The sequence below is a fragment of the Humulus lupulus genome, chromosome 3 (assembly GCF_963169125.1).
Source record: "Humulus lupulus chromosome 3, drHumLupu1.1, whole genome shotgun sequence".
Classification (NCBI taxonomy): domain Eukaryota; kingdom Viridiplantae; phylum Streptophyta; class Magnoliopsida; order Rosales; family Cannabaceae; genus Humulus; species Humulus lupulus.
This window is the reverse complement of record NC_084795.1, coordinates 107,215,924-107,227,106: the sequence shown is the minus strand read 5'-3', so window position 1 is coordinate 107,227,106 and position 11,183 is coordinate 107,215,924.

The window sequence follows — 11,183 nt, the reverse complement described above, 5'->3', positions numbered from 1 at the left end:
ATTGGACCGAGACTTAGATGGGGTTGTTCTCATATTTAAAAATGTAACCTATTCACCTATAGCCTTGGAGGAAAAGCTTATTTGTCCACCTTTACTATAAATGGGCCTACATACGCATACAAGATGAGAATAGAATCGAAAAAAGGGGCTTGCTTATGAGGGGAACGAACAGAAACTAGCTGTTCGATTGTGTGCCTAGAAACGAGTAAGAATTTGAAGTCTCTATTCTAATGTCATCAACTCATTCAAATAAATGGGAGATTGTTAATCATCTTTATTCCTACACATGGAAATGAACAAGGCAAGAAGCAGGTGAAATACAAACTGTTCGCATGGGTTCGCAAATGGTCTATTTGCTAGAGGTGAACAAAGCCATAAGTCTTGGCTTTGTTCACTTATATGCATTTATGTTTTCCCGTGTCTGCATAATTAAAGAAGGATGCATTTGTGTTCGTATTATGTGCTTGTTGTAACGAATCACAATTAGCAGCAGATGGTATAGTGACATAAAACGATTTGATTATATATATGCTTACACTAAAAAGCAAAAAAGCAAGTATTGAGTACTCTTTTATAGCCCTGAGAACACGATGTTCACGTCACTGCAAGAAACGAACAAAACATTGTACAAAGAGGAAGAATGTCCTGTTCGCCTCTACTCATCTATTTGTGCTAAGCAAATAATTTCAACCTCTACTAGCATTATACTGGGATTATGGATTCTCTATTCCATCAAAATATAATGATAAGCAAGGGCACCAATTCGCTCAAATACACATGTATATCGCATATTGGGAATGAACAGAAGTGGGAATAAAACCTTGACTAAAATGGAGGAGAGTAAACAAAACGGGATCTAAGAACTCAATACCCATGGATTCGATGCTAGGTCTTACACTAAAGTTATGGCACAAATGCCAAGATTCAAGAAAAAATTAGAGAAATCCTTATAGCATATACTCGATTTTGCAGAGGATAAAACTTAATCCAATTAATATACAAGAAGCGAACAAAGAGGAACAACTCAAGGATTTACACATTGGAGAGAAAGATAGCTCTGTTCGCTTATGTGCAAGGAGTCAATGGCAACAATTCTGCTCAAGAACTATAGATTTTGTATGTATGCAAGCGAACAGAGGAATATCTGTTCATTTCAGAGCCATAATCAAAAGATATGTTCGCAAAGAGTCAACAAACTCAGAAACTTAGGGTATTTTATTTAAATGTCATGTAAGTGTATAACAAAAAATGAATGAGGAAATTGTTCATGTAACTAAGTCAGAATTGCGTAAAGCACGAAACTGACTTGGGGGGCAAATGTTATACCCATTTCTTTTGGGCATTTATGACATTTAAAAAAATAGCAATTATGAAGGGATTATGAATGGAACATCTTGCCTTCCTGTTCTCACACAATGCAAAATGGTTCCTGTTCTCATGCAGTGCAAAATAGTTCCTGTCCTCATAGAGTACAAAGCAGACTACTAAGCGCCAACAGAAGGGATTTGGTCGCATAGCTACATTCCTCAACCTCTATTCGCACAAGAAAAGTTATTTCACCTCTGTTTGCACAAGGAAAATGATCATGTTCGTTCAACACACAACATTCACGCTAACAAATTTAGAAAAGGAGTAAAGAGTTGTCATTTATCAAAATATAATTGTATTTCTGTTGTAATGTATTATTTGCAAGCCAACCCCAATAACTTAGGCCCATGATCTAATTGTAACCCTAAACTCCTCACTATAAATAAGAGGAGATGGGATAAAAATAGGAGGGCAATGGATAATGTTGAATGATCATTCTCGTATACACAGTCCTTATGTAATGTAAAGTTAAGGAGGACTATAGAACAACCGGCGACGCAAGTTCACCGAAACCTATGGTTCATCAAGTTTAAAGATTAATAAAAGTTACTAAGTGGATGTAGGTCATCTTTTTGGGGCCAAACCACTATAAAATATGGTGTTATTTATTTGATTATATCTATATTCTTGAATCTATGCTCTTACGTTATCAAGTTTACGAAAAACGACATCAACAACAAGGTTCATGAACCCTTATAGAAAATATAAATTATATATATTTATATAATTTTCTTTTTATAAATAATTTTTAACCTTTTGAATAAATATATGATCCAAATGTTAATTTTAAAAAATAAAGAATCAAAACGAGTAATCGACTAAAATATAGTTTTTAAATAATTTATCTATCTATTCCTATTTTAATCTTTTGTCAAAATTTGAGGTACACAAGTTAATTTTTAAAAATAAAGGTTCCAACGGGTAATCGACTAAAATATAAGATTCAAAATGGTGTGAACCCTTACATAAAACAAAAATTATATAAATATATAATTTAATTTTTTCAAGAAGTTTGAACATTTTAAATAAAAACATGGTGCAAAGGTTCATTTTAAAAAATAAAGGGTCAAAATGGGTAATCGACAAAAATACAGTGTTCAAATAATCAATCTATCAATTCTAATTTTGAACATTTTGACAAAACACAAGATCTAAAAGTTAATTTTAAAAAGAAAGGCTTCAAACAGGTAATTGACCAAAATAAGTCTTTCACAAAACATAAATTTTCTTATACATAATTTAGACTTTTTATTCAAAAAATCATGTAAAGTGTATAATAATAATAAATAAAAGCACATGTACAACAAACTTTTTGAAATTTATTTTCGGTACTTTAATTTGTCAGAATTTTTTAAAAACCTATAGTAGGTTCGCTATACAATGAACAATGAACAATAAACACCATCATGAAAAATAAATTATGGTCAAGATGTCTTCACGTGTCCATATAAAGAGCATGTTGTACGAGGAGAGTGAAAATAAATCACTACCCCACAATCTCTCAAAAGATAATTAAATATATATATTTTTTAATAATTACAAAAGACTGTGCGAAGCGCAGTTATGTTTTCTAGTTATATATAAAAAGAATAACATAAGCATATTAAATGAAAAATTAAGTCAAAACATTGCTTATGATTTTTTTTAAATATATATATATATATATAATATGACCTTTTTAAACATACATGATAATGTTTTTAATAAAAATTAAGATTATGTATTGAATATTATTATTATAATTATATTTTATAACACTTAAATTTCTATTTATATAATTATTATATACCTAGTCTTGTATTATATTTCATTATAATAATGATATTTTATAACATTTGAATTTGAATTTATATTACTATAATTTGTAAAAAATTAGGATTATATATTATTATCATAATAATATTTTATAACATTCAAATTTATGTTAATATAATTATTATATATCTAGTCTTGTATTATATTCTATTATAATAATGATATTTTATAATATTTGAATTTGAATTTATATTAATATAATTTGTAAAAAATTAGGATTATATATTATTATCATAACAATATTTTATAATATTTAAATTTATATTAATATAACTATTAAATATATAGTCTTGTCTTATATATTAGTATAATAATAATGATATTTTATAACATTTAAATTTGAATTAAAAAGAATATTCTGTTAAATATTTAGAATATTCCATTAAAGTTAACAAAAAATCCGTTAAAACCAAAAAATTCTATTGTCTACACACTTTTTATATAGAAGAGATTTACTTAGTAGTAGTTCGACTACGAGGCACGACATTAGTGTGGTCAGTCGAGTAATTCTACTGCATAGCTTTTCGGTCATGGATAATTCTAATTTGTACGATATTGAATGATATATAACTCACATAACCACCCACACAATCACATTCATATAATATATTTTATCTAAAATTTTCTATCTATAATATATATAATATATTTTTTATTCTCTGTTTGTAGTTGAGAGGATTACTATAGTAAAAAGTTGTAGAGTCCAAGAATTTTACTTAGCTAGTTAGACAATAGTAGTAGTAGTAGTAAGAGCTAGTAGTAGATATAGTATGTTTATTACTGTGGATTTTGGTTCAAGCCGGGACTTAATTGAACACTCATAGCAACACTTATAGATTTTATAAGTTTAACCTATAGTTTAAGAATATTAATTATAACATAAAGTTTGATTAATATAGCTGATTATAAAGATGATATTTATTATACTATAAGGTTTAGATAGAACTAATAAGATCATGACACTTGTCATGTGCATGTTTATTGAGAAATTAAAGTATTTTTTAGGAGTAGTTTTATAAGAGTAATATTTGAAAACTGTAGAATCTGCCAGCAGCTTTAAAATCGTTATAGGACTCAGTCAAAACTGTTTACTCAATTTAAATTAGGTTGAAAAAGTGCAATAACGTGTATAATATTTCAGCGTATGCCGATATATCGCAGATCTAGGGGCGATATATCGCCACTCGGGGAATACGAAAAACACGTAACTTCGCACAAACGTTTCGACGAGCCTCGGGAATATAAGCCCAAGCGATATATTGTCTACCATGGGCGATATATCGACTCCAGGGCAATATTTTTGAATGATTTTGAAACCGAGCTCAATTCAACCCATAACCTCTTAGCAAGCCTCAGAATCTTTTTGACCGAGTCTTAAGCCTCTGTTGAATGATTATTCAAATGTTTTTCAATTAAATAGTCATTATTTTATTCAAGCTAAAAGAAGATCTTTTCATTCTTGAATTCTATAAATAGGACCTAGTACCTAGTCACTTCTTTAATTCTTCAAGTTGAGTTCATAGCCTCCAAGCTGCTAGGTTTACTTTAGAGTGTTAAACACTTGGTTTGGGGTTATAAGCTTTATCATCTTAAGCTTATTAAACACTTGGGAAGTAAGGTTAATAGTGTGTTTTTTGATATCGAGGTGTAGTTCGGTTATAGTGCATTCAAAGGTATTCCAATTCCTAGTTCATTTATGTATGTTGCATTAGTTTTATATTTTTTTTCTACTCAAATCCTAACTCAATATTTTCCATTCTTGGTTAGGCATTTAAGTTCTTTGAACTTGAGGTTTCTTTTCAGTAAGCTCTTCTTCTCGGTGGTTTTAGTTCATTTCTTTTCATCTTTTTCTTTTAGAAATACTAACCTTTCTATTATTGGTTTTAGGAGTGTTCCAAAATCTCATCCTTGTTCTCACATCCCGGTATTGGTAAGGAAAATAGGATAGTTTCTCTATGCTTATGTGTATGTTTATGTATAATATGTTTATGCTATAGTACGTTATGTTATGTTTTATCTAGGGCTCATAGTTGCTTAGTGCCCTAGTGTTTATCATTTTACGTTTGTAGTTATGATTTACCCTACCTCAGATATTAGACAGGGGACCTAGATGGGTTATCATAAACTATCATGTGATCTAACCTACCTCAGATATTAGGCAAGGGACGTAGATGGTTTATCACATGTTTTAATGGTCATTAATAGTATAGTCCTATAAGGTATACGTCTTTATAGTCATATGATATATGTTTATAGTTTATGTTTCATGCTTTTAGTAGATTTTCCTTGCTGGGCATTAGGCTCATTCCTTTATTTTATATGTGCAGGAAAATAATTATGGCGGCAGAAAGATTCTTGGTTGCTTGGGATTGTGTATTGAGGAAGAATGGATTCGGTGGACTGCGTGAATGATTCGAGGATGAAGTTGTTTTTAGTCATTTCAATTATGTTTTCTATGTATTTTTCGCACCTGATTTTGTAACGAATTTATTTAAGATTTAAGTTATGTTTTATTTTCAAACACTGGGATCCCATATCCTACCCCGAATTTTATATATTTCAACTTTTACTTTATAGTTTTTAATAAAGTTATGAATGTTTCATATGTATGTTTTCTTAAGAATAGTGTCTATGTATTAGTAGTTTTAATGGTCCAAGGTCTAGAATTTGTTGGGTCATTACAAAAGTGCATTACATTTTTTTAATATTATAATGTTGGGTTTTATGCCCTTATAAAACCATATTTCTTATGTAATTTATTCATTATCAATAAAGTAGTAGAAATGATTTTGTTCAATCAAATTTCATTGTTTACATGTTTTAATACATGATTAATTATTATTAATAGAAATGTTTATAAAATCTTGAACATATGTATAGTTACAATTATAGTGACTCGGTCACAGTGGATTATAATTGTAATTATCTGTTCAAAAGCATGTTGTCCTAAGAATAAATCAGTACACTGGATTTTTATTGATTGGGTGATCTACGATAAGATCTACTACTACACATCCGGTGTGATGTCCTATCCAGGACATTGACCAAGTAGATAAGATCGTATGTATTTTGTTACATTGAACTGGACTGATATTGATTATTCATAAGATAAGTAAGTCTCGCTATGATCTAATCTAATCATATCACAACGCTGACCATAGGTCAATCCAATCTTAATTATGAGTGATTAATCTTCTGCTAATTGTATAATTCAAGTCTTTTGATTTGTTCATTACTAGCTTACGCTACGGACTAGCTCATACTTACATATTGGAGATTTGGTAGTATAATTGAGTGAGAGTATTTATCATAGACATGAAATCTATAGCTTCTGTTTAAGAAGTGAAACGATGATTTCCTTATATCTTGGTTCTAGTGTTAAATGATAGAGTACTTATTTCTATAATTAAGTTTACGGAACTATCATTTACAAGGAACTTAGTGGGAGTTAAGTATAAAAGATCAATGATGGGTAAAATGGTAATTTACACCCGCCTCATTCGTAGATCATCTATAGAGGATTGAATGACGGTTATGGTTATAACAATGGATAACACATTTACATTTGGTGTAAAGCGTTCTATGAATTCAAGAGTGCAATTCTGAGTCTATAGTAGAGTCACGAGAAATTAATAAGGTAGTTAGTTTATTTGTTATAAATAAACTCACGGTCACTTATTGAGGCTTGAGTTCATGGATCCATGGTTCCCATGTCATCTCTTATAAAATTGAACCTAGTATTATTGAATAATTAATTATAAAAAAATATCATATTGAGTAGGTTAATAAAAATAAATAATGTTAAATTTTTTATTAATATTTTGAGAGAAAAGAAATAGAAGAAACTTTGAGGTTTTTATTGCAAAGTCTCAAAAAGAGAGTCTTATAGCCAATTTGGATAATTTTGTTAATATTGATAGATTGGTGTTAACATTAATAAAATGAATTAAATAATAGTCAAAATTATAATTGATTAATTTTAACAAGTATTTAATTAAATATCATTATCAAATATTTAAAAATAAAATGGGAATCTAAAACTTATTTTATGTCCTAGCTAATTGCATATATATACTAGTGTTATAGAATGCATTAGGTTAGATGAATTTGACAAGGTAAAAATTCACTACTGGTATTCTATCCTTAGCTGCCCACTCTCTCTTAGTTTTCACTCTAAGAATTCTATTCTCATGTGTTGAGACTTGCCCGTACAAACACTAGGTTGTTTTAGAGAAAGACTTGGAAGACTATGGTCTTGTTTCAAAGCAGTTTGAATTCCTTGCAATACCTAGCATTCAACACGGACAAAAAGTTAGGGAATCCAAAGTGTGTAGTCATCATTCCGCTACGCATCTTGTAAGTACTCTAATGGTTTTATTATTGTATTTACTTATCTTTGTAATATTCACATGCTTGTATGATTTTATACTTTCTACTATGTATATTGTTTTGAAAATATATATTTATAAGGAGCATATGTATAGACTTATATAAATGAGATCCTACAACTAACTTCAGAGTTAGGTTGCTAGTTTATATGTTTATATACATGCATGTAATTTTTTGACATGTTAGATATGTTAATTGGATGGTAGCATATTTGTTTGCATGTGTTAAGTTTTATGTATGTGTGATGCTAAAAGAATATTGTTCATGTTTTTTTGTATGTTTATGATTGTTTATGTCTCTTTTTTTGTTATATAAAACTCATAAACCCTGTACAAGAAATCAAAGTTTGAAAAATTGCACAATTTTCTTTTATTTGAGATTTTTTTTACCCTATGATATATATAATAGATACAAGCAACGTGCAATGCACCTTTGCTTAATTTTATTTATAGAATTTACATATTAATTATTTTTATTAAATTTATATCATTGTCATATAAATTTCAAATAAATAAACAATATTATACATAAAATAATGACATAAACATATTAAATGAAAAATTAAACCAAAACATTATTTATGATTTTTTAAATATATACATATAGAAGACTTCTCAATGGTTACTACCCATAGATGGGTACTAATAATTATGATGATGTGGCAATATAGTGACTTGGTATAGCAAGTCAAGTCACCAACAAGTATTTTTTTTTTGGTACATTAATTTTGAATTTAATTATTATTTTTTTTGTCATAATTAATATTTATATAGAAATATTATTCTTTATATAGAAATTTGTTATACCTTTAATTCTTTTTTTCAAATTTCGTATTTGTTATAGTATATATGCATTTATTTCATGTAATGTCTAATAAATAAAATGCATATTTATTGCCTAAATTGTCAATGTGTATATTTAATTAATATGAACAATATATATTCATAACACCAAACAACTAATGCGTATTTTTTCAACAAAATTTTCTCTATATTTATTACACAATATCATTAACAAATCAACTATTCAAAGTGTGAATCATTTTCGAAATTTATGATAATAATACAATACTTAATGTTTGAAAATTATAGATATTGCAAAATAAAAAATTGTAAAATCTCAAAAACAAGGATTACATTTTTCTTTCTTTCCCTTCACAATTACTTTCTCATTAACAAATTTTTATCACTCATATTTTCTATCACTACCAAACATAGGGTAAGACATTTTATTATATTGTTGCATGTATATAAAAATTCATAAAAAAAAAAAAAATCAGAAATATTATTTTCAATTCAGGAAAATTGAACATTGGTAATAATCCAATATATTATTAAAATGTAAAGAATTAATAGACATCATTGAATTAAAGTACTTTTGTCCTTATTATTATTATTTTTTTAAATGTTTGGGATGGTTTTGCTAAAAGGAAAAATTAGGTCAGTTTGCTACATTGAGAGAGGAGGAAAGTTTAATTTGAGCTAGTGATAATATATGACAGTGCTAGGCTGAGGCGAGGGATGTGCTAGTGGTGGTTGGAGGAGAGGGAGAAGGGCGGTACCTGGGCTAAGTGTGATTTGTGGTGCTAAGAGCTACGCAAAACGACAGGGATGGTTGGGGTTACGACGGGGTTCTATGCGTAGGGGATGGGGAGTTCTGGTGGTGGTCGGAGGCGAGGGAGGAGGGTGGTTCGTGGTCAAATCTATTTTTTTTTCTATCTTCAAGTCTGTGGTAACTAGTTACCTTCACATTCTTTATGTTTATATTTTTGGGGATAACTGGTTACCTTCACGTTCCGATGTGTGTGTATATTTCTGGGTTCTTTATGGTAACTGATTACCTATGTTTCCAAAATCAGACTTACTTGTTCTTCATTTTTTAATGAAGTGTTCTTCCTCTCTTTCCTTCAAATTTGATGTTTCTTTTCATTTCTAATATGAGTGACCTTTTATCCCTCTTATGGTAATTGGTTACCCCTTTTATGACAGAAGGTTACTCCTCTCAAGGTAACTGGCTACCCCTCTTGATACATGTTATTTAATCTAGCTCTAGGAATTTTTTTTGTACATAACTGTGAAAAATAAAAAAGGTAACTAGTTACCCCTCCTCATATATGTTATTTAACCTAGATGTAGGATTTTTTTTTACATAACAGTGAAAAATCAATCAAGTAATTGGTTACCTTATCCAGGCTTTGAGAAAAAAAACGTACAATCTAAAAAAAGAAAAAAATGTTTATAGTAAATAAAAAAACTTAATAAATACAATTCATATTACAAAAAATAAAATAAATTTTTTTTTTGCAAAACTACCAAAGAAAAATTTAATATAAAAATAGTTATATAAAATTAATATTAAAAAAATCAAATAAGTTAAAAAAATAAGTAATCAAATTACAAACATATCCTTCTAAATTAATAAAACTTGATTAAGATTAAAACTATTGCATAAAAAAAAACTTTTTTACAAAAATATGGGAAACTAAACTTATAAAAGTGAAAATTCTTAAAAAAAGCCCATAGGTTAACTTTTCTTGAAAAAAAAAAGCCATATTTTTGCAAACTCAATTAAAAATCTCATATAAAATGTAATTTCTTCCTCTTTTGTGGGTGGTTCAACTTGTGAAGACTCATTTTCTTTGCATTACTAGATTAAGCTTAATCAATTGAATAACAATTAATAAAACGAATGTTCAAATTCTTGTCTTTTTAGGCTTTGTGTGGAAATTAAGGATCCTTAGTAGTGGGTACAACATACTAAACGTAGCTCTCCTTCATGCAAGCTCGAATTGTTAACCTAAGTTGGACTTAATTATATGAGGTTAATATTTTTAGTTGGACCTAATAATTGATTAGAAATAAATTAATTCTAATTTTTGGATTAATTTTCAATAGTAGTTTTAGAATTAATGGGAAAATTATAAACTATGATTTCTTAATTATTTTAATAATTTGGAAAACTTAAGTTGTTCATTTTAAAAAAAATAAAATACTAAAAGATTTAATAATGAGTTTTTTAGAATTTGAATTCGATCTCCATTGTTTATTTAACAAGGTTAGAGTTCAATGGGGCCTCATGGTGCCTTGATTTCATCTCCCTACGGAAGATGTTCACTTGACTTCTTAACATGGTTAAGTTTTTTAGGATAGATGGTTATTGATGGACCTTCTATAGATTCATCCCTACCGTGACTATAGGAATTAAGTCTATGATAATCACAACAGTGGGTCAAACTCATAAAGTAAGAAATATTTGTGACTCTCGCCTACAAGGACACATGTGTTTTCGTTACTTTCATCTCCTGGATGGGTAGTTAATAAAAGTATAGGACATTTTATTAATTGAGATGTTTCTCTATTTAACTAAGTGAATATTTGTGACTCTTGCCTATTGGGACACATGGGTTCATGGCTAGTTAAAGTACCTGAGAAATAGAAGATAAGTGTTTTAGTATTTTGCTTATCTTAAAAGAATTGCTATGTTATGATATTTCTAAAAATTTGATGAATAAATGTTTGTCATGCATTGCGTTAATTTCTACTTAGTTGATAATCGTAGCTCTAGGCTTCTGTTTTCCTAAAAAATAATCGCATGATGACGTGACATGCTTA